Genomic DNA, 27,388 nt, shown 5'->3' on the forward strand with positions numbered 1-27,388 from the left:
GGCCACTTTCCTCTTTCTGCCCTGGTGTAGTGCTTTATTGTTTTAACCCTAACCCTGAACTTCTGGAAATAATGCTTTTGTCTCTTCTGCACATTCACACCACTTCATCATTGTTCCTCTTATAGCATTTCTCCTCTCTCTCTCTCTGCACTATAGTTATATATGTACATACCCTCTACTGGACTGTAACTTCTGTGAGCAAGTTGCATCTTTGTAGTTCTAAAAGTATCTAGTATATAGTTTTTTAAGTAGTAAGTACCACATTATCTTTTAAATTTAGCTTCTTTCCCCAAACTCAGCGCCTCTTTCAGACATTCTTTTTTCTGTTTATGGTCCTAGAGTTCTGCCTTTAATTCCACATTCTGGTCAGGAAGTTCTGCTGCTTCTGTCTTCAAAATGTTATTTGTAGCCACACCATTCCTATCACTTTCATCAATGCATGCCAGTCAAAAAAAAAAAAAAAAAAAAAAAAACAACAAACAAACCAAATACAGAGTGCATGTTATATCTGTATAGGTGCTAGAAATACAAGTATTACAGATTAGTCCTTGCTGTAAGAATACCAGCGGGAAAGAGAGAGTTCATCTGGCACTTTTTTGAGACCGTGTTTATTGAACACTTCTTTGTGCTGGGTGCTGTTGTAGCATGAATGTATTATGGAGTCCTTTTCTACAGGCTGCTCAACTCCAGGGGGAAGAGGCCTAGAAAACAACAGCTCCTGGATATCCTCTGTTCTAATGTGCATTTTCCTCCCAGGCTTTAGCATTTCTGAAATCCAGATGAGTCTTAAGCCAGGCATGTATGGTTTAATATAGTTTTTTATTCTCCTTTCAAGAGCTTTTAAATTGATGGTGTTTACGACTAGTAGAATCTTATAGTTGAGGAACTGTACTGTATATCAATGGTAAGTATTATGATAGAAGTATGTGTGGAATTGTGCTGTCAAATATGGTAGCTTATAGCCACATGTGGGTACTTAAACTGTAATTAGACATTAAATTGATTAAATTTAAGGTTAATTAAATAAAATGAAGATTTGGTTCTTCAGTCGCACTAGCCACAATTCCAGTACCCAATTGTTTGATTAGTGGGTCCTGTATTGGACAGTGTAGGTATAGAATATCTCCACCATTGCAGAATGTTTATGATTATAACTGTGGAGTGTGGTTCCACAGTTATACCTGGGGAGTTGTGGAGTTGGAGAAGCTTTAGGCATTTACTTGCTGGCATTGCTCTCATATGTATTTCTTCTTTCAAGGATGTCAGGGAACTTGTCTTTTCTTTGTTTTCTTCTGTGTTTCTTTGGTTTTACCTCAGGGCATAGGATAGTAAGTAGTAGGTACCCAGAAAAAAACAACTGGAGTTGTTTAACTGGAGTTGAAGAGTTTGGATAAAAGGGGAAAGCCTCTGCATTTTCCCCTACAGGAGGTAGCTTCGTTGGTTTTATTCAGTGTATCCTGGTGTCCTTTTTTAAAGAGGGATTTTGTTTTAAAGCAGAGTACTTATTTTTATTCCTCTCCACTTTATTGAGATATAATTTACAAATAAAATTGTATATAATGAAAGTGTGCCATGTGATGATATATGTATGCATTGTGACGTGATGACCGCAGTCAAGTTAATTAACACATCCGTCACTTCGCAGTTCCTTGGTTTGTTTGTTTTTTGTTTTGGTGAGCATGCTTAAGATCTCTCTCAGCAAATTTCAGGTATACAATATAGTATTATTAACCAAAGTAACCATGCTGTACACTGGACCTTCAGAGCTTATTTATCTTATAACTGAAAGTTTGTATGCTTGGGCCAACATGTTTCCATTTCCCTACCCCCTGGCAATCACTGTTCTTCTCTGTTTCTACAAACTTAACTTTTTTTTTTTTTTTTTTTTTTTAAAGATTCCACGTATAAGTGATACCATACGGTATTGTCTTTCTCCGGCTTATTTCACTTAGTATTATGCCCACTACGTTCATCCAGATTGTTGCAAACTGCAGAATTTCCTCCTGCCCCCTTCCCTCTCTTTTATTTATTTCCTAAAAGGTTTCTTAATGTTTATTTATTTTTGAAAGACAGAGCACAAGCGGGGGAGGGGTGGAGAGCAAGGGAGACATAGAATCCAAAGCAGACTCCACGCAGCCTGATGTGGGGCTCGAACCCACCAAGCACGAGATCATGACCTGAGTGGTTGGACACTTCAGTCTGACTGAGCCACCTAGGTGCCCCTACCCCCTCTTTTAAATAGCTGAATACTACTCCACTGTATATACACACCATTAAAGAAAAAAAATTATTCTTTAAAAAAAATTTTTTTTAATGTTTATTTATTTTTGACAGAGAGACAGAGCATGAGCGGGGGAGGGGCAGAGAGAGAGGGAGACACGGAATCGGAAGCAGGCTCCAGGCTCCAAGCTGTCAGCACAGAGCCTGATGTGGGGCTTGAACTCATACTGCGAGATCATGACCTGAGCCGAAGTCAGACGCTCAACCGACTGAGCCACCCAAGCGCCCCCCCCCACCAAAAAAATTATTCTTGAGAGAGAGTGAGCGTGTGAGCAGGGGAGGGGCAGAGAGAGAGGAAAAGAGAGAATCCCAAGCAGGCTCTGCACTGTCAGCGTGGAGCCTGATGTGAGGCTCCAACTCATGAACCGTACCACATTTTCTTTATCCATTCATCCACTGATAGATGTTTAGGTTGTTTCCATATCTTGGCTATTTAAGTAATGCTACAGTGAACATGGGAATGTAGATACCTCTTCAAGGTACTAATTTTGCTTCCTTTGGATATACACCCAGAAGTGAGATTACTGGATTGTATAGTAGTTCTATTTTTAATTTTTTTTTTGAGGATTTGGAGGATTTTTTTTTAATGTTTATTTATTTTTGAGGATTTGGAGGGACAGAGAAAGAGGGAGACAGAGGATCCAAAGCAGGCTCCGTGCTGACAGTAGACAGCCTGATGTGGGGTTCCAACTCATGCACTGTGAGATGATGACCTGAGTTTTAAGCCAGACGCTTAACCTACTGAGCCACCCAGGTGCCCCAGGATTTGGAGGATTTTTAAAAGAAATTTCATCATATTGAAATTACTATCTTACCACTTAGCAAGTGGGTTTCAGCAGGTGACCCGTTCTGTTAGAAGGCTATGGTTTGATGGGATGCACTCCAGTGAAAATTTTCAGGTTTCTAATTTTGGTATTTGCAGTACTACATGTCATTTCTCAGGGAAGATATAATTGGACATGATAGATAGAAACATTTCTGTGAACCGTTCACTCCCATGGATTTCTCAGTGAGAGTGGTTTTGCACTGATTGCTGCAAAAGTTTCCTGAATCTTTTTTTTCCATTTTATGGAAAACTCAATTTTATGGTAAAACACAATTTATCCGTTTCTTGTTAATGGATATTTAGGTGGTTTCTTGGTTTTGGCTAATGCAAATAAACTATTATGTACGTCTTTTTGTGGGCAGATGCTTTCATTTCTCTTGGGTACACACCTAGGAGGAAAATTGCTAAGCCATAGCATATGTACATAATACCAAACAACTTTCTAAAGTAGCTATACCAGTTTATGTTTCTTTCTTTTTGATACCACACAAAAGATTAAAGTTTGTCATCTAGGTATATTTACTGTCTAAGTGTTCTATTTCCCCCAAGCCTGTGTGAGTTAAGTCATTAATCACTACATGTCATGAACCCTTGGGGTCATTTCCAAATAAATCTGAAAATAATACAAATCTTTCATATCGTTCAGATGGCCCTAAAAGAGTACAAAAACTAAGCATTCTGCCTTCCTTTGCTAACAATCTTGATTGACTTTTAAGACACATAGTTCTTTGAAGAAACTGGTTCTTGCCTTTGTAAATTGTTTTGAGTGCTGTTTCCCTGTTGCTGTCTGCTGTGGGAACTAGTGTACTTTGCATGGCATCGATAGCTACTGTTTGAGGGCCTACAGTGTGAAGTTTGTAGTTGAATAAAGAACAAGATCCTTTTGAAATGCTCTTAGTTCAATTCAGAAAGTTTCAAACTGAGTTCTTGATACTTGCAAGGTTCTGTCCTAGGCATCTCCATATCTAAAGAAAGACCCATAAGGATGAGTCTCTAAACCTCACAATCCTAGTCTAATGGATATAGGAGACACACATAATGATACAAGACCAAATATATTGTCACTAGAGTTATAAATAAAGTGCTGTGGGACCTCCATATCACAGCATATCACTTCTTAGCTTGGGTTGCAGAGAGAGGAAGGTACCATGTTTGGCTTTGTGTGTGGGGTGCAGCGTTGGTGTATGAAGTCAATCTTGAAAGGATTTCAGTTGCTGTGGTTTGCATGCCAGGGGAAGGGAATTGCTTGATGGAGTCATGGAGCAGGAAAGTTTAGAGTTCTTCTTTGGCTTACAATGGAGTAAAAACCTATTGTTTTTTATTTTATTTTGTTTTATTAAAAAAAATTTTTAAAGACTATTAATTTTGAGAGAGAGAGACAGTGTGAGCAGGGGAGCTGCAGAGAGAGAGGGAGAGAGAATCCTAAGCAGGCTCTGCACTGCTAGCACAGAACCCGATGCGAGGCTCGAACCCACGAACTGTGAGATCATGACCTGAGCCAAAACCACCTGAGCTACCCAGCCCCCCCCCCCCCCCCAATAAACCCATTGTAAGTTGAAAATATTTTAAGTAGGAAATGCATTTAATACCTAACCTACACCGAACATCATAGCTTAACTAGCCTACCTTAAATGTGCTCAAAACACTTATATTAGCCTACAGTTGGGTAAAGTCATTGAACACAAAACCTATTTTATAATAAAGTGTTGAATATCTCATTAATACTGTACTGCAAGTGGAAAACAGAATGGTTGTATCGGTTTGTGGACCCTTGTGATCACATGGCTGATTAGGAGCTGTGGCTTGCTGTAGCTGCCTAGTATTATGAGAGTATCATACCACATATTGCTAGCCCAGGAAAAGATCAAAATTCAAAGTACACTTTTTACTGAATTTGGATTGCTTTTGTAAAGTTGAAAAATCATAAGTTGAATTGTTGTCAGTTGGGGGCCATCTATAATTTATACCAAGTGGTTCTTGGAGTATGATCCCTAAACTGACAGCATTAGCATCACATTCAGGCTTACTGAACTAGAAACTCTGGGAGTTGATCCTAGAAATGTGGGTTTTAACAAACTGTCCAGGTGATTGTGATGTATTAAAATCTGCAAACCACTGGTCTACCCTTGATTGGTCAGAGAATAGTCAGTTGCCTTTTGGTTGGAGAGTAAGGTTTAAGAAAGGTAGTAGATGAGAATAAGAAGGCTGGATTATAGCAGGGACCTTGAATACTAGAGTGTGAGTGTGCAGGGGCTGGGGAATCATTTTAGTTAAGGGACATCCTGGGAGCTTACTTTAGGGAGAGTAGGCTGGCAGACTTTTATTTATTTGTTTACTTTTTAAAAATAATTTATTTATTTTTGAGACAGAGAAAGAGCATGAGCAGGGGAGGAGCAGAGATAGAGGGAGCCACAGAATTTGAAGCAGACTCCAGGCTCTGAGCTCTCAGCACACAGCCTGATGCGGGGCTTGAACTCACGAACCGTGAGATCATGACCTGAGCCAAAGTCAGATGCTTAACCAACTGAGCCACCCAGGCGCCCCTGTTTGTTTATTTTCTTTTCATGACAACTGTTATTTGATTTTTATTATCTTTTTTTGAGTATAGTTGACATACAATGTTACATTAGTATGTGTACAATTTAGTGATTTGACAAGTTTATACATTATGCTATATTCACAACAAGTTTAGCTATCATCTGTCCTGTTATGTTGCTATTACAATATCATTGACTGTGTTTCTTATGTTGTGCCTTTTATTCTTGTGACTTATTTATTCCATAACTGGAAAGCTTGTTATCTCCCTCTCTCCTTTCCCCATTTTGCTCAAGCCCTCTCCACCCCCTTCTGGCAACCATCAGTTTGTTTTCTGCAATGATAGGTCTGATTCTTCTTTTTTTTTTAGCCTCATTTATGAGTGCTCATAATGGTATTTATCTTTCTCAGTCGGAATCATTTCACTTAGTGTAATACCCTCTAGGTCCATCTGTGTTGTCTCAAATGGCATGATATCACCATTTTTTTGTGGCTGTGTAATATTCTAGTGTTGTGTGTGTGTGTGTGTGTGTGTGTACACAACATTTTCCCTATCCATTTACCTATTGATGGACATATAGGTTGCTTCCATATTTTGGCTATTGTGCATAATGCTGCAATAAACGTAGTGGTGCATATCTTTTTGAATTGTTTTCATTTTCTTTGGGTAAATACCCAGTAGTAGAATTCTTGGATCATATGGTATTTCTATTTTTAATTTTTTGAGCAACCTCCATATTATTTTCCACAGTGGCTGCACCAATTTGCATTCCCACCAACAGTGTACAAGGGTTCCTTTTTCTCTACATCTTTTCTAATACTTGTTATTTTTTTCTCATTTTGATTTTAGCCATTCTAACTAGTGTCAGGTGATATCTCATTGTGGTTTTGATTTGCATTTCCCTGATTAGTAATGTTGAGCATCTGTAAGCTGACACACTTTTATAGGGTGAATTAAAACTAAAAGATATTGGAGGGGCGTTTGGGTGGCTCAGTTGGTTAAGTGTGTGACTCTTGATTGCAGCTCAGTTCATGATCTCAGTTTTGTTAGTTCAAGCCCCACGTTGGGCTCTGCACTGGTGGTGTGGAGCCTGCTTGGGATTCTCTTACTCTCTCTCTCTCTCTCTCTCTCTCTGCTCCTTCCCTGCCTGCCCTCTTTGTCTCGCTCACAATAAATAAACTTAAAAAAAAAAAAAGATACTGGAAGCTGTGAGGTAAATTAAAGGGAGGAGTCATCTTGGGAATTGAAAGGAGACTGCTGCTGAGGAGTGATATGGCTGGGCCTTTATAGCCAGCTGGGTAAGTGTCCAGACAGAGGCAATGGTCTGAGAAGAAGCTGAGGCATTGAACCTGGTGCTAGGTGAGAGCATAGTGGTGCCTCCTGATGTAGTGTAGGCAGAAGGTGGAGATGCCACGTGGTACAGGAAGTAGGGTATGGAGGAAGATCATTTTTTCTAAAAATGGATAGCTTCTTCTCTTGATTGATACAGACCCATCACAAGAAATTTAGACACTCTAGGGAAGGTGAAGAAGAAAGCAAAATCCCCTCAAATGCCACATTAGAAGCAGTACATTTTTCTGTTTAAATATTTGAGTATCGATTTAAATTTAGTTTTGTATACATGGAATTATACAGTTTTGAAAACAAAATTCCTTAGGCAAGTTAAATTGATTTTGAACACCTGCCAATGTTTCACATATGAAAGATTATATACAGGTTAATGTATGTTTAGAAATTGATGGATTTTGTATATTGGAAACCATGTTTATAGGAGCAGCTAGTTGGTAAAGATGGCAATTTCATTTCACATGGTCATAAAAACATCTTCTCCATATCAGGTGTTACAGAGGAAATCTATGGTGAAACAGTATGAGATGTTCTGTTTGCCAACATCAGTCTTGAAAGAAGAACCCCAACTATATTGAAGATGAAACATTATGGCACTTATTAGAATAACAAAGTTATTCTGGTGTCTTAGAAGAATCAATTAGTATTGGGCATAACATGGTCTCATACATAGGAACTCAATACCAAGTTACACAATTTTCCTTTTTTTTCATTATTACTATTTTTAAATAGTAAAGCACTTCTATTTTTTGTTGTTGTTGTTTTGTTTTGAGAGAAAGAGGGCGCAAGTGAGTGAGGGACAGAGAGAGAATCCCATAAGGATCAGGAAGAGAGAGAAGCCGGGCTCCTGAAGCAGGGCTTGTGTTTTACCCAAAGTGGGGCTCATGGTTTTACCCAAAGTGGGGCTCATGGTTTACCTGAGGTGTGGCTTGAGCTCACCCGAAGTGGGATTCGAACTCACAAACCATGAGATCATGACCTGAGCCGAAGTCAGATGCTAAACCGACTGAGCCACTCAGGCGCCCCCAAAATTCTCCTCTTAAATAGGCAGCTAAATACCAGTGAATTTCCTAAGCAACAAGTGAAGTTGTGGAATACAGTTTGCTCATTTGTTTTTGTGAAAAAAATTTTTTTCATTCACAGAATATACCATGTTCTATACCGTGATTATTTAAGATACTATAGCTCTTCTATATCAGTAAATATAGTTATATAATTTTAAAACTTTTTAAAAAGTTTTGAGATAGCATGAGTGGGGGAGGGGTGGAGAGAGAGAGAGAGAGAGAGAGAGAGAGAGAATGAGAGAATGAGAGAATGAATCCTAAGCAGGCTCAGCCGTCAGTGTGGAGCTCTGATGTGGGGCTCAAACCCGCAAATGTTAGGTCATGACCTGAGCTGAAACCAAGAGTCGACACTTAATCGACTGAGCCACCTAGGCGCCCCTAGTTAAATAATTTTAATAGTGGCATGATTCTGTGACGTCGTTTACTTTATCAATCCTACATTGACAACATTGGGGTTTTTTTTATTGTTGATTATTGTGAACAGCACTGCTGTAGTATACAACTAGTATACAACCTTTGTAGTATCCATTTTTGCCCATTTGATATTCTCCTTAGCATAAATCTCTAGTAGTAGATGGGTTTTTAAATCCAGTGGTACTCATAAATTTAAAATATTGATACTTATTGCCAGATTACCCTCCAGCAACCTTTATATTCCTACCTGCAATGAATGAATTCACCTATTCCCATACCTGTGAAAGAACATGTTTGTTACTGTAATCATTACCAGCATATTAGGTTAAAAATGATTTCACTGTGTCTCTTTTTTTATTTAATTGGTTACTAGTGAGAGTGAACGGCTTTTCATAGATTTATTAGGTATTTATATTTGTTTTGTTAAAGGCCTGTTTATATCTGTCTTTTTGTAAGAAAATTTGTAAGACGCTAACCACAATTCTGGGGTCGTTCCAACTTCAGATCATCAACAAGGATTCTTTACCACATTCCAGTGTGTGTGTGTGTGTGTGTGTGTGTGTGTGTGTGTGTGTGTATTGTGCATTGTGTATTTCCAACACTACCAAGCAGTTGTCTAGACACCACCTGGGTGTTCTAGAATTCAACTCCATTCTGACACTATCTACCTGGAGATACCATTAGATTCCATAGAGTAAGGGCTCAGTCCTACAAGATTACCGCCGTGTGCCCCACCATAATCCCCTTCTGAGGACAATCCAAGTTCAGGTATGGTCACTTGGGCTTCTGACTGACTGGCTGTTGATTGGAAGTTACAATCTTTGTCTCATTTTTTTTTTTTTTTTATTTTGTAAATCAGGAGGTATACATACTCACCCTTTGACTTTTTAAACTATTTTGTAGTGAAGCGTGATAAACAGTTAACAAGGTATATGAGACATCAGTGAACACCACAGTGTATTTTTCACAAAGCCAACACTTCTGTAACTTGATCCAGGTAAAGACCTAAACCTTGTAAATCTCTAAAAGTTAGTGGTATATCAAGGGCTGGGAGTGATGGGTATGGTCTGCTCCAGGTTCAGACAATAATTGAGTGCATTTTCTATAGAGAATTTAAAAACAATACAATTTATTGACTAAAAGTTGGTCTGTTTTTTATCATTATTGTGTGTTGACCATTTTAAATTTCTTAAAAAAAATTGTTTTTAAATGTTTATTTTTGAGAGAGAGAGAGCGAGCCTGAGCAGGGGAGGGGCAGAGAGAGAGGGAGACACAGAGAAGCAGGCTTTAGAATCTGAAGCTATCAGCACAGAGCCCGACGCAGGGCTTGAACTCATAAACCATGAGATCATGACCTGAGCTGAAGTTGGTGCCCCCTGTTGACCATTTTAAAAAACTGTATAATAATATCTGCTTTGCTTTGTGGCTTACTTTGCCATTCTTTTTTTGGTGAACAGAAGTTATTAATTTTAATACAGTCCAGTTTATCTGTGCTGTCCTTTATGGTTGGTGCTTGTATGTACAAAGAAATATTAGTCTACATTATCTTTTAGGAGCTTTATGTTTTCACTGTTCGATTCAGATCTAGAACATACCTGAAATTAATGTTTATGTATGTTATGAGGTAGAGGTTAAGTTTGATTTTGTTTTCCTTATGCATATCCAAATGACTTAGCACCATTTATTGGCAAAGATTGAACTTGACTCTCTGGTCTGTGATGCCAACTTTGTTGTACAACAAGCATCCATTCATTTCATATATAATTTATTTCTGTGCTTTCTGTTCTTTCCTTTCATCCATTTGCCTAATATTGTGTCTTAATGACTGTGCTTTATATTTATAATAAGTCCTGATACCTGAAGAGAAAGTCTTTGTGTTCTTGTTCAAGAGTGTCTTGTTTTCCTTGGCTGCTTGCATTTCTAAATACATTTTTGAATAAGCCTGCAAATTTCCATTAAAAAATTTGTTCAGGGGCGCCTGGGTGGCTCAGTCGGTTGAGTGTCCAACTTCAGCTCAGGTCATGATCTCACGGTATGAGTTCAAGCCCCGCATCAGGGTCTGTGCTGACAGCTCGGAGCCTGGAGCCTGCTTTGGATTCTGTGTCTCCCTCTCTCTCTGCCCCTCCCCTGCTCATGCTCTGTCTCTCTCATTCTCAAAAATGAATAAATGTTAAAAAAAAAAAACAAAAAAAACAACTTGTTCAGATTGAGGTTGTATTGGGTCTCTAGATCAATTTGGATAGAATTGACATCTTTAAGTATGGTAAGTCTCTGGGGCGCCTGGGTGGCGCAGTCGGTTAAGCGTCCGACTTCAGCCAGGTCACGATCTCGCGGTCCGGGAGTTCGAGCCCCGCGTCAGGCTCGGGGCTGATGGCTCGGGGCCTGGAGCCCGTTTCCGATTCTGTGTCTCCCTCTCTCTCTGCCCCTCCCCCGTTCATGCTCTGTCTCTCTCTGTCCTAAAAATAAATAAACGTTGAAAAAAAAAAAAGTATGGTAAGTCTCAAGAACATGGAATATCCCTTTACTTATTAGGTTTCCTTTAATTTTGTAATATACTGTTTTCTACAGCTTTCTGTGTAAAGGTTTTCCACTTTTCGTTTACTTCTAGAAATGATATATATATATTTTTTAATTTTTTTTAATGTTTATTTATTTTTGACAGAGACAGAGCATGAGTGGGAGAGGGGCAGAGAGAGAGGGAGACACAGAATCCAAAGCAGGCTCCAGGCTCTGAGCTATCAGCACAGAGCCTGACACGGGGCTCGATTTCACGAACCTCAAGATCATGACCTGAGCCGAACTCAGATGCTTAACCGACTGAGCCACCCAGGCGCCCCCGATATATATATTTTTAAGTTTATTTAAACAGTGTCTACACCCCGTGTGGGGCTCGAACTCACGGCCCTGAGATCACGAGCCACATGCTCTACCGACTGAGCCAGCCAGGCACCCAGAAATTTGGTATTTTTTGATGGTATTGTAAATGGTATTAAAAATTCATTTTCTAACTTTATTGCTGGTATATATAAATAAATTGATTTTTGAATATTAACTTTTATATCCCTCAGCTTTGATACTCATTTTTTTCTCATAGTTTATTTGTAGATTATTTTGGATTTTCTATATGTGTAGTCTGTGACTAGTGATAGTTTTTTCCCTTCATTCTCAGTTGTCATTTTTTTGCCCAGCTTTCTGTTTGTAGTGGAAGGGTTTGCCTGAATTATACAGTCAGCATTATTGGAAGCAAAAATTCTTCCTAAATGAAAAATTAAAACTATTTCCCATTCTCATGACTGAATTATCTTTGAATTTAACCCCAAAAGTCATGAGGCCCAGTGAAAGGTAATAGTATCTTTTGAGACATCATAAATGTTCCTAAGGCCTGTATAAACAAATTTTATGAAATCTTTAAATGTTTAGAATTTAATTGTGATGGTGATAACTCTTGATGTATCCCAAGGACTTGTGTATATATGAAAGCTTATAAGTAATTTAAAGAATTCCTCGAAGTAGTAGAGTCACAGGGTACTTCTGATGTACTAATTTTTCTTAAGCATCATCTTAGAAGTTGTGTACCAGAAATAGCCCAGGGAGTTCTCCACTTCTGCAGAGGGCATTGGCTTGCTCAGGTAGTGCTGTGTGGTGCCAACAGAGATAACTGTGGGAAGAACTCTTGAAACTGTGTGGGGAGAGAAGTGGCATATGGGGGTCAGTGTGGGCAAGTGCCACATAGTGTTTCATAGAGGAAAATTCCAAGTTAACTACTTGGTGGACTGATTGCAACTGAGGTATCGGAGTTTTGTTGTAGTTTGTTCTCTGGCACTGTTACACATGCTTGTGTGAGCTGCAGGATTCTGTGGGCTTCTATCATCAAGGGAGTCAACAGATGTTGATCAAGCTTGGGAAAGTGATTACCACTTCAGTCAACTTTTGCAGGGACATCTCCATGGGGGAGTCTGTGTCATCCTGGTTCTGGAATATTAACAGTAACATAATGGAGCTGTAGGGATGGACCAGCAAAAAAGGCACTTATAATGAACAAGGGTTCTATTGACTGTTTTGTCAGTCATGGGGGTGGACAAACAGAGGCTGAACTGTAATTAGCATTGTGGAATGAACCTGCCCCCCCCCCATTTCTTCTGCAGTGCTTTTACACATTACACATAGTAGGTATTCAATTAATGTCATATGTGTGTGAACTGTCATTAAGACACTAGAAAACTTTTTGAGGCTTGTAAGTTAGCACTCCAAATGTGCTCATTAAAAAAAATTAGTATCTTTAATCAATTTAGCAGGGTAAATAATTTCACTATTCCTCTAGGTTAAAAATTTTTAAAGATCAAGTATAGAGGAGAATCTTATTCTAAGTTTGGAGCATGCTATATTTAAATTCAGTTTGCAATTTTCCAGTTTGAAAAAATATATAGCTGTAATTATAAACAGCAAATGGATGGGGTGTGAGACTGGTTTAAGTTAAAAACAAAAATTGTGACCTTAAGTTAATTAATTCAGAATATCCTCTATTCATTTCAAAATGTACTGGCACTGTAAAATTTAATATAGTATATGTTTCAGGATTCTTTAGGAAGCCACATAGAGTCAAATGCTACTTACTATTGTTTTTCCCAGTGGTGGTTTACTGAGTCATTTTGTTAGTTGTATGTGCCTTTCTTGAGTTGGAAATTTAGCAGGGGCTTAAATCCTTTCCAGCCAAAATATAAACCATATACTATTTTGTGGGTAGGGATTCAATAGTGAGACTTTGGTAAGTACAAGTGCTGGCTTTTATAATTACATGTGTTTTTATAGAATAACACTATCTTATAGTTTGTTTCTCAGAGTTTTTCTAGATGGAATAATTTTAAACACGCTTTGGAATCTTCCCTTCAAATAAATTATGAAGCAAAGCCTTTTTTGTAAAATAAGGGTTCTTTTATTAGCACGAATATCTCCTAATCTTTCCCTCTGTACATATTCTAGCTACATATAGGACTGGGTTTTCATATATACAGTTGACCCTTGAACAACATGAGAGTTTGGGACACCAATCCTCTTAATAATTTGTAACTCCCTCAAAACTTCACTACTAGGGCACCTGGGTGGCTCAGTCGGTTAAGTATACGACTTCGGCTCAGGTCATGATCTCATAGTTCATGAGTGTCAAGCCCCATGATGGGTTCTGTGCTGACAGCTCAGAGCCTGGGGCCTGCTTCGGATTCTGTGTCTCCCTCTCTCTCTGCCCCTCCCTTGCTCGCACTCTATCTTCCCCTCCCCTCAAAAAATATGAACATTAAAAAATTAAAACTTCACTAACAGCCTACTGTTGGCAGGAAGCCTGACAACATAAAGTCAGTTAACACATATTTTGTATGTTATATGTATTATACTGTATTCTTAAAGTAGAAAAAAGAAAATGTTAGGAAAATCGTAAGAGGAAATACCCTCATAGTACTGTACTGTATTTATTGATACTGCAAATTTACATGATCTGTTTACAGGATGAGTCATCTGTGTCAGTACTTATATTAATATTATCTTATATGAGACAAAACAGATATACAGTATTGGAGACATGGTTACATTTTTTAAAAAACCACTTACCTGTGTTGATAGGCTAATGGGCAGTTTCTCCAATTATGAGAGGGGGAAAGGCAATACTGTACAGTAATGTACTTTTTTGAAAGCACAGTTATAAACTGGTAAGAAAACTAACAGATTATTAATTTTATATTAAACATCACTCAGGGCACCTGGGTGGCTCAGTCAGTTAAGCATCAGACTCTGGATTTAGGCTGGCTCAGTTTATGATCTCATAGTTTGTGAGACTGAGCCCCGTGTCAGGCTCCATGCTGTCAGCTTGGGATTCTTTCCCTCTCTCTTTCCCCCTCCCCTGCTCTCTCTCTTCCTTTCTCTCTCAAAATAAATAAACTAAAAAAAAAGACAAAAAACCCCACATCACTCACCTTGTGTCTTGCACAAGTCTCGCATATATGTTCTACTTAGGCAATGATGATGACACAAAACATCTCCTACAGTTCCTGACATACGGTTGTTAGATTTTCCTGTGAAGACACACACACACACAATAGAGAAGTTTATTAACAGTATGGCATGGTGATTATTTATTATTCATTAAGTCGAAGTGAATTATCATAAAGGTCTTCATTGTTATGGTCTTCCTGTTGAGGATGAAGAGGAGCAGGAAGAGGAGGAGTGTTGGTCTTGCTCTCTCAGGGGTGGCAGTGGCGGAAGAGGTGGAGGAGATGGAAGGAGAGGCAGCCACACTCTGTGTTTAACTTTATGGAGATATATCATAATTTGGTGACTTTGTTGCATTTTCACTTTCCTAAAAACGTTTCCATATGGTACCAATCCTTCATCTGCTGTTCGATTTAGTTTTAGTGCCCATATCATAGAAAGGTCTGTGATGTAAATCAAAAGCAGACTCGAATAATCAGAACCCTTCTGCCAGATTGTCTAATGTCAATTTGTTCTCTGGTACTGCTTCTTTTACATCTTCCTCATCATCTGGCACTGGTTCAGACAACTTGTCTCCATTAAGTTGTCTTCTGTTAATTCCCCTGATGTGGTGTTTATCAGATCTTGAATTTTCCCAAGATCTGTATCTTGAAACTCTTTGCCCCTCACCACCCCCCACCTTTTTTTGGCTATTTTCATGGCTTCCTTGATTGGCCGTGTCATAAAGCCTGTGTGAAGTCATATACAACATCTCAACAGTTTTTTCTGGCAGGAATTTTTTTTTTTTTTTAGGCTTGATGCTTTTCATGGCTCTTTCTATAATGGTGGCATCTTCAGTAGGGTAATCCTTCTAGACTTTCATGATGTAATGTCTATCAGGGCTTGCCCCCATACTGTTGACAATTTTTTCGGTATAATACTGTGTGTAACGAACCTGGAAAATCCTTATGACCCTCTGATCTAGAGGCTGACATAGAGATGTATTTGGGAGCAACTAGACCACTTCAGTGCCTTTGATGTTGAACTCATGTTGTTTTGGGTAGCACATTGTCCAGTGTCAGAAGAACTTTAAAAGGCAAGGTGGTCCCTTCCCGGCAAGGTACTTCCTGACTTCAGCATCCAGGGACCCGGTCCAGAAAAAGTGTTCTCATTGTCCAGGCCTTCTTGTTGTACAGCCAGAAGACTGGCAGCTGGTATTTATCTTTTCCCTTCAAGTCTTGGCAGGGGTGGGAGGATGGGAGATAGCAGCTTTATAGGTAAGAGTAGTCCTGGTCATATACCCAACCGCACTTCTACAGAACAGAGTTAGCCTATCCCTTCCTGCCTTAAATCCTGGTGCGTGCTTCTCTTCCTTACTAACAAATGTCCTTTGTGGTATTTGTTTTCCAGAAGAGGGCACTTTTGTCTTCATTAAAAGCCTGTTCAGTCAGATATCCTTTCTCCTCGATGATTCTTCTTTTTGTCTTATAATTTATTCAAAAGTTTTCAAAAACTTACACCTGACAAGAGTCCATGCAAAAGTTCAAATCTGCCAGATACTCATATTGGCTATAGGTGAACTGAATCTTACATTTAGTTAAGCAATGCCTATGGTCAACTGTGAGGGTTTTACGTGCATTTCTTAATCTCCACCACAACCCTCTTCATTGTAATTCAACAAATATGCCTGTCTTTGTGAAGCTTATGTTCAAATTCTAGCAGGAAACAGGTACAGAAGTAAACAAATAATCTAGATTGTCTTATGCCAGTTTAACAATGACCATGAACACTGAATCCAAGGGCCAGTGTCTATCACCCTTCTCCTAAAATGAAATTAATGATAGACTCATTTTTATCACCAAAATAGGTGACTAAGCAGTACTGGCCCCACCCACCCAACCTTTACTGTTTATCTCCATTTTATAGAAGAAAATTGAGGTCATCGTCATGAATCTAGATTTCTTTCGCTAACCTTTTCCCTCAATGACTTAACACTTCTGCCACTCTAATATAGCACTCTGCATCCTTCATCTACCTTATGATCCACATCCTACACCCAGTACTGAAAAGTGCATGCTCCTCTATTATTGGCTTCTCTGGTTTCAATGCCAAGAGTTCAGCAACACATTGCTAACATATACAGGAAAGGAACTGACATAGGACTTCTGCTCAGGAGGCTTTTTATTATGTTCTGTACCATTGGACTAGTCTGTTTCTTCAGTCTTTTTGACAACATTACTGTGAACAATAAACCCACCTGTAAGGATATACCCAGAATTACTGTTTTTTTTTTCTTTTTCGCATAACTTGAAAGAACTATTTTCTCCATGTGAATAAGTTGTCAAGTTGCTAAAGTGCTCATGAGTTTATTTGTATTCAACTTTTTAAAGTTTGTTTATTATGAGAGTGTGTGTGTGTGTGTGTGAGTGCATGTGGGGAAGGGACAGAGTGAGAAGGGGGGAGACAGAGAATCCCAAGTAGGCTCCGCATATTAGTGTGGGGCTTGAACTCATGAACCATGAGATGATGACCTGGGCCAAAGTCAGACGCTTAACCAGCTGAGCCACCCAGGGGCCCCTGTTTATATTCAACTTTTAAAAAGAGGGTGGGGGGGGTGCCTGGGTGGCGCAGTCGGTTAAGCGTCCGACTTCAGCCAGGTCACGATCTCGCGGTCTGTGAGTTCGAGCCCCACGTCGGGCTCTGGGCTGATGGCTCAGAGCCTGGAGCCTGTTTCCGATTCTGTGTCTCCCTCTCTCTCTGCCCCTCCCCCGTTCATGCTCTGTCCCTCTCTGTCCCAAAAATAAATAAACATTGAAAGAAAAAAAAAGGGGGGGGTGGGATCCTAACTGCCCATGCCCCTTATATGTAATCCTCAGTGATTTTCTTAATGGCATCTGGGAATTCGTCTGCTGTGTCTTGATGGACAGAAGCTGCTTCTGTTATCTTGGCATTTTTAAAGCCAAAGCTCTTATAAATTAATACATACATACATACATGTATACATACCAAGCCATCCTTTGCTGGCAAAGAATCTTCAACATTAGATCCTTTACCTTCTTTTGCTTTCAGTTGTCATATAATGATTTTGCTTTTTTGTGAATCATATTAGAATCTCTAGCAATCCTGCACCCACATAAAAGCTGCATTTTCCATAGGAGATAAAAACCTATTTTACAAAAAGTGCAAGGTTTTTGTGCATGTTGGCTTAGCTGCAGTGATGGCTTCATGAAATTTCTTTTCCTTTTTTAGAATGGTCCTCAATGCCGGATTCATTTTTCTTAAAATGTTGGGCAACCACAGCTGCATACCTCAGCCTGGGTGGTACATATCAAGCAATTCAACTCTTGTCTTTTAATGTCATGACTTTTCTCTGCTTCTTGGAAGCACTTTAGTGACACTTTGTATGGGTCCCGTGGTGTTATTCACGGTCTTGAACTAAACACCACGTGAGAAGTGTGAGAGATCACTTTTTATTGTGATAAGCGTTTTACTGAAGGGATGAACTGCTCACACAGAGATATTTAGTATCACATAGCATTTTAAGAAGATACTGCAGTTGAGCTGACCTCAAAAACAAAAGCAAAAGAAGGTAGCTAGGAAATTATAGTAGTACAGTATGTACTACAGTTACTTTTATGCAGTTACTTAATACTGCATCTTTACATTTGTTTACATCTTTACATGTCTCTCAACTGAATGGCAGCACGTCTCGTCTGTAAGACGAGAATGAATAAGTTTTGGTAAGTTTTAACTTTTTATACTAGATTTGTGGATATTTAGTAAATGATACAACAGACTAGTATGTTCATATATTTTTATGCATTCTGGACATATCTTAATTTTTTTTTTTTTTTATATTTTTGGCTATGTGCTTTGACAGGTAGATAGCAACAAGTCCGATGTAGGGCTCAAACTCATTAACCTTGAGATCATGACCTGAGCTGAAGTCGGAGGCTCATCAGCGTGAGCCACCCAGGTGCCCTGAGCTTGGGAAATCTTCAGAAAAAGTGACTTAAAAAAAAGAATCATTGAGGCACCTGGGTGGCTCAGTCAGTTAAGCATCCAACTCTTGGTTTTGGCTCACTCAGGTCATGATCTCATGGTTTTGTGGAGTTCTGGCCCTGCGTCAGGCTCTGCGCTCACGTGTGGGGCCTCCTTGGGGTTTTCTGTCTCCTTCTCCCTCTGTCCCTCCCCCACTTGTGCTGTCTCTGCCTCTCTCAAAAATAAATAAAGAAATTAAAAAAAAAAAAAAACTAAAAAAAAAAGAAAAGAATCATTGAATGAGACCTGTGAGTGTGCAGTTCAAGACTTGAGTGCTTAGTATGTATATTCTTTTTGGTGGGGGAAGTGGGAGAGATGTTTCTGATGATTACTTCATCAGTTTTGCATTTTTTTAAAGTTTATTTTGAGACAGGGAGGGCAGAGAGAGAGAGAGAAAGAGAGGGAGAAACCTAAGCAGGCTCCACACTGTCAGCCTGGAGCATGATGTGGAGCTGGAACCCATGAACCGTGAGATCATGAACTGAGCCGAAATCAAGAGTTGGAAGCTTAGCCGACTGGGCCATCCAGGCACCCCATAAGTTTGGCATTTTTATTATTTTATTATTAGATTTCATGGGCCCTTTTCAGAGAAGTCCTCTTAAAAATTGCTAATTTTTAGTCCATTTGTCTCTTAGCAAGTTTTCAAATGACAAATTGGTTAAACGACACTTAAAAAATAAATATTAACATTCTTATGAAAACAAGTCAAAATAAATACTATAATTTGGATTATTTGATAAGTTTTTAAAATGTTTTTTTAATGTGCTATATGTAGGGAAATAAAGATAAAAGTCACAGAGCAGTCCTTTAGAAATTACTTGATAGAAAACAACAAACATTTCTCACATAAAGAAGTAATTTGGTGGAGTGAACCTGGTTATCTCAGGAAAAACTGAGCTTAGTAGTAACAGGGAAATGGCTTTCAGTAATTAATTCCTTTTTGTCAATACTGCTGGATTATAAATTGCTGAATTTTGAGTATATTAGTCAGGATTCATTCTGAGAAATAGAACCACTGTGAGTGTTCTGGGATAAGGGATTACTATAATTAGTAAGCAGACTATACAGTTGTAGGAGTTACTGGGGATGTGGAAATCAGGAAAGGGAGGGATAACAGATCCTCCTGAAGCACTGGTACAGGTGTATAAGTCAGAGCTTACTGGGAAAATTTTAATAAGCCATATGTGTACAGCCATCTAAGTGGGAATGCAAAGAGCGTGATTGTGGAGAGGTCTGTGGAAGGCTATTTCCTCTTTTAGCTACTGCCTCAGTAGGTCCAAAGCCTATAGCCTGTCTATAATTGATGGGTCTTGGGCCACTGTTGGTCAGGTGAGGAAGAAGAGCTAGACGTAGAGGGACAAGAGGAAGGTGAGGACAAGCTGAAACCTGCCAGGCGCATCTACATTTGTCTTTACCATGTCTAACCATAAAGATTACCTTCCAAGAGTTTGGCCATCTCTAACTTGGTGTACATACAGGGAAGGGAATTCTGGGAAACAAGTTTCCAGCTGGGTCAGGTTCACAACAGAATGATCTAATACACTGAGTTTCCCATTTTGGACATCTCTTTTGGCCTCATTTCATCAGTAGAGGGTGGGGATGTTAGATTTTGAGCCTCAAGATTTCTATTTTCTTATGGTATTTACTGAGGAAATGTTCATATGCTGTTATCATTTGAGCATTTAAACTGCTGTACTTTGAATAACTTTTTTTTTTTTTTAACTTTTTTTTTTTTTTAGCATAGCCTTTGGGCACCTGGGCGGCTCAGGTGGTTAAGCCTCAGATTTCGACTCAGGTCATGATCTCATGGTTCTTGTGGAGCCTGCCTGGGATTCTCTCTGCCCTTCCCCATGAATGTGCACTGCTCTATCTCAAAATAAATAAACTGAAAAAAAAAAAAAAAAAAAAACCCAGCATGGCCTTTTCCTAATGTATTTTATGATGTAATTTCTCTTTATTCACTGATTTGTCTTGTTGTAATTAAAATTTTACTATCCCTTGGGGCGCCTGGGTGGCTTAGTCGGTTGAGCATCCAACTTCAGCTTAGGTCATGATCTCACAGTTCACAAGTTCGGGCCCTACGTCTGGCTCTGTGCTGACAGCTTGGAGCCTGGAGCCTTCTTTGGATTCTGTGTCTCCCTCTCTCTCTGCCCCTCCCCCGCTCATACTCTGTCTCTGTCTCTCTCAAAAATAAATAAAACAATGGGGCGCCTGGGTGGCGCAGTCGGTTAAGCGTCCGACTTCATCCAGGTCACGATCTCACGGTCCGTGAGTTCGAGCCCCGCGTCAGGCTCTGGGCTGATGGCTCAGAGCCTGGAGCCTGTTTCAGATTCTGTGTCTCCCTCTCTCTCTGCCCCTCCCCCGTTCATGCTCTGTCTCTCTCTGTCCCAAAAAATAAATAAACGTTGAAAAAAAAAAATTAAAAAAAAAATAAATAAATAAAACATTAAAAAAAATTAAAAAAATTTACTATCCCAGTAAATGAATTCCAGGTCAGAAAATCTTTAAGTTTTGGGAAAGAAAACAGGTACAGAATTTAAATATGAATATTCTACATAGTCTTTGGTGGATGTGGGGTTAAAACTAACCAAATGTGTCCTAAGATTGTTGACTTTCTAAAATGTTCATGCTTTACTAATGGTAATTAAAAGGAGATCTTTTGCAAGAGATTTTAATTTGAGAACTTCCAGGTTCTTTGAAATATAGAGCCTCAAAATTTTGTCAGCTAGGTTGATACATTCAGCCAGCAAAGTTAGTGGTATGCTATGCTATTTTCAGACCCCTGCTGCATCCTTTGCACTCCAGGTCTGCCTCTGTCTTCTGCAGTACACATGTAACATACTTGCTAGTTCCGGATTTTTTTTTTTAAGCTTATTTATTTATTTTGAGAGAGAGAGCGTGAGTACGAGTGGGGGAGGGGCAGGGAGCGAGGGAGAGAGAGAATCCCAAGCAGGCCCTGCACCGTCAGTACAGAGCCTGATGTGAGACTTGATCCCATGAACGGTGAGATTGTGACCTGAGCTGAAAACAGGAGTCTGACACTTAACCAGCTGAGCCACCCAGGCGCCCCTGGATTTTTTTTTTTTTAATTTTTTTTTAATGTTCATTTATTTTTGAGAGAGAGACAGAGTGTGAGTGGGGGAGGAGCAGAGAGGGAGACACAGGATCTGAAGTAGGCTCCAGGCTCTGAGCTGTCAGCACAGAGCCTGATGTGGGGCTCGAACTCACGAACCGTGAGATCATGACCTGAGCTGAAGTCGGACGCTTACCGACTGAGCCACTCAGGTGACCCTGGATTTTTTTTTTTTTTTTTTTTAATGGATGATCTGAAAGGGTAAAGGGGTAAGGACATGATAAAAGAAAGTGCTGAAAATAGTTTTCATTTATCTCCTTCCTGCATCCATAATGTATGTGTGTGTGGGTGGTTCATTTGTCTCTTTCCCATTTAATTTTCCTTTTTTTCTTCTCAAGCGTTGGGCAATCTTCTAATTTCCTTTAAGAACATTTACTGATAATGACAAGTATTTTGGAGAGGTAGATGTACTGCTTAGACATAGTGTTAGACTAATATATTTTAAGTTGGCTTCCAATATCTCTTCACTTTTACTATAATAGTAATTGGTGTTTTTTTTAGCAGGCACTTGTGACCCAGATAAAGACTACATTTCCCAGTCTCTTCTGCAGCAAAGTGTGGATTAAGTCTTGGCCAATAGGATATGAAGGGACGTGCTGGGTACATATTTTGTGGTGTTCCCTAAGAAGAAAGGAGTTTTACCCTCCTTGTACACGACTTTTTCCTCTTTCCTGTGTCTGGGATGCAGGCAACATGGTGAGAGATGAAGCAGATATCTTGGTCTGTGAGCCAGAAAGCAGTAGACACTCATCTAGACTTCTACATGAGAGAGAAATAAACTTTCTCTTTTATTTAAGCCACTATTATTTTGGGTCTCTCTGTTAGAGCAACCAAATTGACTACCTAATACATATATTAACATATTAATGTGATATGCTTCATATTATAATTAAGCAGTATCTTAAGGAATAGAAACTTCCTTAACATAAGTAAAATGAGATTTTACTGCAAAAACCTGGCATATCTCTTGGACTCAATTGCAGGAAATAATCAAGCAATTGTTTCTCCCTCCCTTTGTCTCTCAGAATTGCTTCTCTTTAAGTCAGTTTCAAATTTCTCACTCATTCACTTTCTGGTAGTACATTACAGTTGCCTCAAAATAGTAGCCTAAGCCCCTGAGTTTATAGGATCTTCTTCAGTTCTCTAATAGCTAATTACTGTCTTGGTCTCAGAGTTTGAATTCCCATCTCCCAGAAAGGAGAATATGATAGTTCCCAGCTTTGGCATGAGGCTTTTCTCTAGTCCAATAAGCTCTGGCCAAGGACCAGTGTCCTATGATATGTAGGACTGGCTTCTGGGACCATGGGTGGAATTCTTTTTTGTTTTTTAAAGAATGTGGCTGGGGTGGGGGGGGGGGGGTGGTGGTGGTGGAAATAATGATTGGCATCTTATATAGACAAAAAGACATCAAGGTTTTTTGAAATGTGTTAATACTTTCCTCTTACGGTCAAGAGGTTCCTTAATTTTTGTAACATTTGAAAAAGTAAAAGATTTGAAATATTATAAGAGTCCTCATAGTGTCTTAGTGTGAGGTCATAAGCCTTTATATCCTATAAATCCATGAATCATTATATACACCATGAAGTTTAAAAAATGTAATTTCTGTTATTTGACAAGATGGGAAAAGTGATGATACAAATTGAAAGATAAGGAGTTTGTTCCTTTTATATTTATCTCATTAGATAATAAGGTGTAGTATCTATTTGGTACCTTAATCTGAAACAATTTGGATAAAGTTGGCAATGAAGTAGCCTTCCATACTAAATTTATTTTCTGAATTTTGGAAATGTTTCTTGGGCTTCTCCCTGTGGATAGACCTATTGGTTGTAATTAGGAATGTGTATTAAGAGGTATAAGTAGTACTCCTTATGGATTGTTAGAAAATTTTCTTTATATGCAGATCAAAACTGAATTAATAGGACAGATGCTTCTATGCTTTCATGCAAAAAGGAAAAATAAAGCTAACACACTTTATTTTTTATTGTGCACACAATTAAAGACTATTTACTAGAATATATAAGGCAAGTAATTGTGAATTACAGATGACCCTTGGACAACATGGGTTTGAACTGGTCCACCTATGCATAGATTTTTTTCAATAAATAGATGATAGTACTGTAAATGTATTTTCCTTAAGATTTTCTTTTTTTCTTATGATTTTCTTAATAAAATTTTCTTTTCTCTAGCTTACTTTATTATAAGAATACAGTATATAATACATAGAACCTACAAAATGTGTTAATCAACTGTATGTTATTGGTAAGGCTTCTGGTCAACAATAGGCTCTTAAAGTTTTTGGGGAGTCATAGTCACACATGGATTTTTGACTGTGCAGGGTTCAGTGCCCCTAGTCCTCATGTTGTTCAGGCATCAACTCTATACCTATACACTTTTAAACAAAAAGTTCTTGAGGCAGCCAGGACCCCTTGCTTAGTGACTGTGAAGATGCCTCATGGTATTTGTTGTTGTGACCTCAAAGAGGGAAGTAGAATAAGATACTATACAAAAAAGTTTTGTGTGCCCCCACCCCCAATATTTCATTTCAGTATCTTAGTGGTCCAGAAAAATCATAGTTATAATTTGGTGTATGAAACCAAAGCTTTTACTTCTTTAACCATAAATAAAATTCCTTTGTTTAAGACAAAATTTCAGTTTTACTTCTTGCCTAATTTAGTCTCTGACATTAATTTTTTTGTAAGCGTAAGAATTGTGGTCTTTAAAAAGTTGAATTTTTAGAGGCCTAGAGGGAGAGGATCATATACAGAAAAATAGGCCATCAAAGGAACTTTAATCTCTATGTATTAAAATGGTCTTCAAAAAAATTTTTTTAAAAATATTTATTTTGAGAAAGAGCACGCGAGAGAGAGCGAGAGAGCGCTCACACGTGAGCGGGGCAGGGGCAGAGAGAGAGGAAGACAGAATCGGAAGCAAACTCCAGGCTCTGGGCTGTCAGCACAGAGCCCCATGCAAGGCTGAAACTCATGAACCATGAGATCGACCTGATCTGAAGTCAGACGCTTAATTGACTGAGCCACCCAGGCACCCCCAAAATGATGATTTTTGTTCCCTTGACAAAATCCCTAGATTTTGTCCATTTTTATAGGCATTTCTGGCAGTGATTATCTACCTCATGGTCAAGTATGGTATCAGAAAAATTGTAAAAAACAAAACAAAAAAAAAATGGGGGTGGGGGCAGAGGGTTGCCTGTGGCTCAGTCTGATAAGTGTCTCTTGATTTTGGCTCAGGTCATGATCTCATGGTTTGTGGGATTGAGCACCACATTGGGCTGTGTGCTGGCAGCATGGAGCCTGCTTGGGATTCTCTCTCTCCCTCTTCTTTCTGCCCCTACTACACTCACCTTGTGCATGCCTGCACTCTCAAAATAAATATTAAAACCTAAAAAAAGAAAAATTGTTCAAGAGTCTTTAAAAAAAATTTTTTTTTAAATGTTATTTTTGAGAGAGAGACAGAGTATGAGCAGGGGAGGGGCAGACAGAGAGGAGAAATATCCGGAGCAGGCTCCTGAGCTGTCAGCACAGAACCTGATGCAGGGCTCAAACCCACAAACCGTGAGGTCATGACCTGAGCAGAAGTCAGATGGTTACCCAACTGAGCCACCTAGGCGCCCCAAAAAAGAAAAATTATTAAACTATATGTTAACTAACTTGGATTTCAATAAAACTGAAAAATTTAAAAAATACATGCTAAATACCCCCCCTCCCCAAGGATATTTTTTGGTGGGCAAAACAGAAGTGGAGATACAAACTCTAGATTTCCATATTCAAATAATTAACTGATCTTTTGAGAGAGATTTTGGGTGGCGCCTGGGAGACACATTTACAAATGGAGATTACCCTTGTAAATGTCTCTTACAAAAGAGTAACTTCTACTTTGTTTTTAAAGCTTCTTCTGTGTTAGCGGTTTCTCAAAAATAACCAGCTTAAAATGATATGCCAAAGAAGCATATTTTTAGGGTGGTAACATTTGCTCCCCTATAAAACCTTCAATAATTTCTAATACCCTGTAGTATTATCGTCAAGGTCCTTTTATTGCATATTAAATGGAAGTGACTTACTGAAGTCCACAGAATTAGTATCTGTGAGAAATAAGCCCACTGACCCAATCAAAGGAGGGATGCAGGGACTCAGAGCACAGTGAAGCGAGGCTTTAATCAACGTTCTTGCAAGAGTGGGTGAATGATGGACAGGCACAGTTGAAGCAGTTACAGCAGGCAGTTTATCTCCTGGCATGAAGTCCCTCCCCTGAATCCTCATTGGCTGAACACTACAGAAGTTACAGCCTTACCCGGAAGTTGCCTATGCCCAAGTAAGGCAAAAAGTAGTCTGATTGGAACACATGTACATTCCTTGAGGTGATGCAGAGACTTAAGTTCTTTGGCGCATGCTCATTGCAAAGCCTGCGAAAATTAAGGCCACGAAATGGAGAGGGGAAGAAGGACCATGAAGTGAAGTGTCTAAGGGTTTGGGACTCCATTGTGTGTGGGGGAGGTGGGGGGTTAATACATATTTCCAATAGGTTTACAACCTATTGGTTGTAACTAGACAGCACAGCTTTTATTTGGTATTTCTGAAAATGAATCATCTCACTTCTCCCACTAACTATACCTTTTATGTTTGTCTCATTTCTGTGTTTTGTTCATGAAACCTTTTTCAGCTAAAGATAATTGAAGTACATTTGCTTTTACTCCAAATCATATGCTTTACAAATATGCCTCAGCACTTCTGCTTATCGATGCTTCTCAATCTGCCAATTCTCGGTTTTTGTCTTGGCACAGTGAAAGGGGTTTTACTTTATACAGTTAATGGAAGGTATTTTCACTTATAAGACTCCATACATTATCAGTAATGTTGATAGTACAATGCAGTTTCAGAAGTGGTTCTGGAGTTAGCATAGTCCTAAATTGTTTAGGCTGAGTACAAAATTTTCCAGTGATACTATGCAACTTAATAAAATAACTGCTTTGCAAATAATGTAATTGCCATCAGAACTGGCAAGACTGAGATATTGCTTGCCTTAAAAATGTCTTACTTACTTCAACAAAAATATTGCTCTTAAAAATGCTAATAACATTTCATGAATCTATTCTTTTTGGGTCTTGACATAAATTACTTGTCTCATTTGGGGAATTTCTTCAAGTGCAAGCTCATAATTGAGGTGGTAAATCCCACTTTCTAGAGTTATTAGCCTTCTTATTTCCTTTATTATGTCAAATTAGTGTTGTTATTTAATTGCTAATAATAGTTATTTTTTATTATGTGCTTACTATGCTTCAGAGGCTTTACTTATATAACCTCGAATCCTCCCCATTAGCCTGTAAGTAGGTGGTATCCATCCCTCTTAGAGCATGAGAAAACAGGCTTATAAAGGTTCAATAACTTGTCCATGGTCACATAGTCACTCAGGGCTTACACTCTGGTGTGTATTCTGAGAAGAATAGAAAGAGAATAGAAAGAGGGTCCAGGTAGAGGAAGGGTTTGTGCCAACAAGCACTGCACTGGGCCTGATTTTTTTCATCATCCTAATTGGTCTTGGGTTATTGAAATAATGAATTTTCATCTTCTAAGGAAGACATATTAAAGTGTAGAAACTAAAAACTCATTTTTGATTTTTAAAATTATTTGCATATTTTAACCTATGTTAATGTAGTCAAACATGTTTGAATAATTCAAAATAGATAATAGGGACTATTTAAATTTTGAATATTCAAGGTTTCTTTAAGGTACTGAGTCCTGTGTCTCTGATTAAGTAAACTGGGAGCTACTTCAAGG

At 38.8% G+C, this 27,388-nt stretch overlaps 1 protein-coding gene across 3 annotated transcripts in view; it reads left to right on the forward strand.

Annotated features, from left to right (window-relative positions):
* CDKL5 (cyclin dependent kinase like 5) overlaps positions 1–27,388 on the forward strand; it is a 193,025-nt gene that overhangs the window by 23,275 nt on the left and 142,362 nt on the right. For 2 of the 3 annotated variants that reach the window (XM_047843715.1, XM_047843717.1), the window contains exons 1-2: positions 9,151–9,235; positions 9,371–9,464. The exons of the other annotated variant lie outside the window; for it this stretch is intronic. The gene's annotated coding sequence lies outside the window, so the exon portion shown is untranslated. Of the gene's footprint in view, positions 1–9,150; positions 9,236–9,370; positions 9,465–27,388 lie in introns of those variants that run through there. 3 annotated transcript variants of the gene reach the window in all.

This window comes from Prionailurus viverrinus, chromosome X, assembly GCF_022837055.1.
Source record: "Prionailurus viverrinus isolate Anna chromosome X, UM_Priviv_1.0, whole genome shotgun sequence".
NCBI lineage: Eukaryota > Metazoa > Chordata > Mammalia > Carnivora > Felidae > Prionailurus > Prionailurus viverrinus.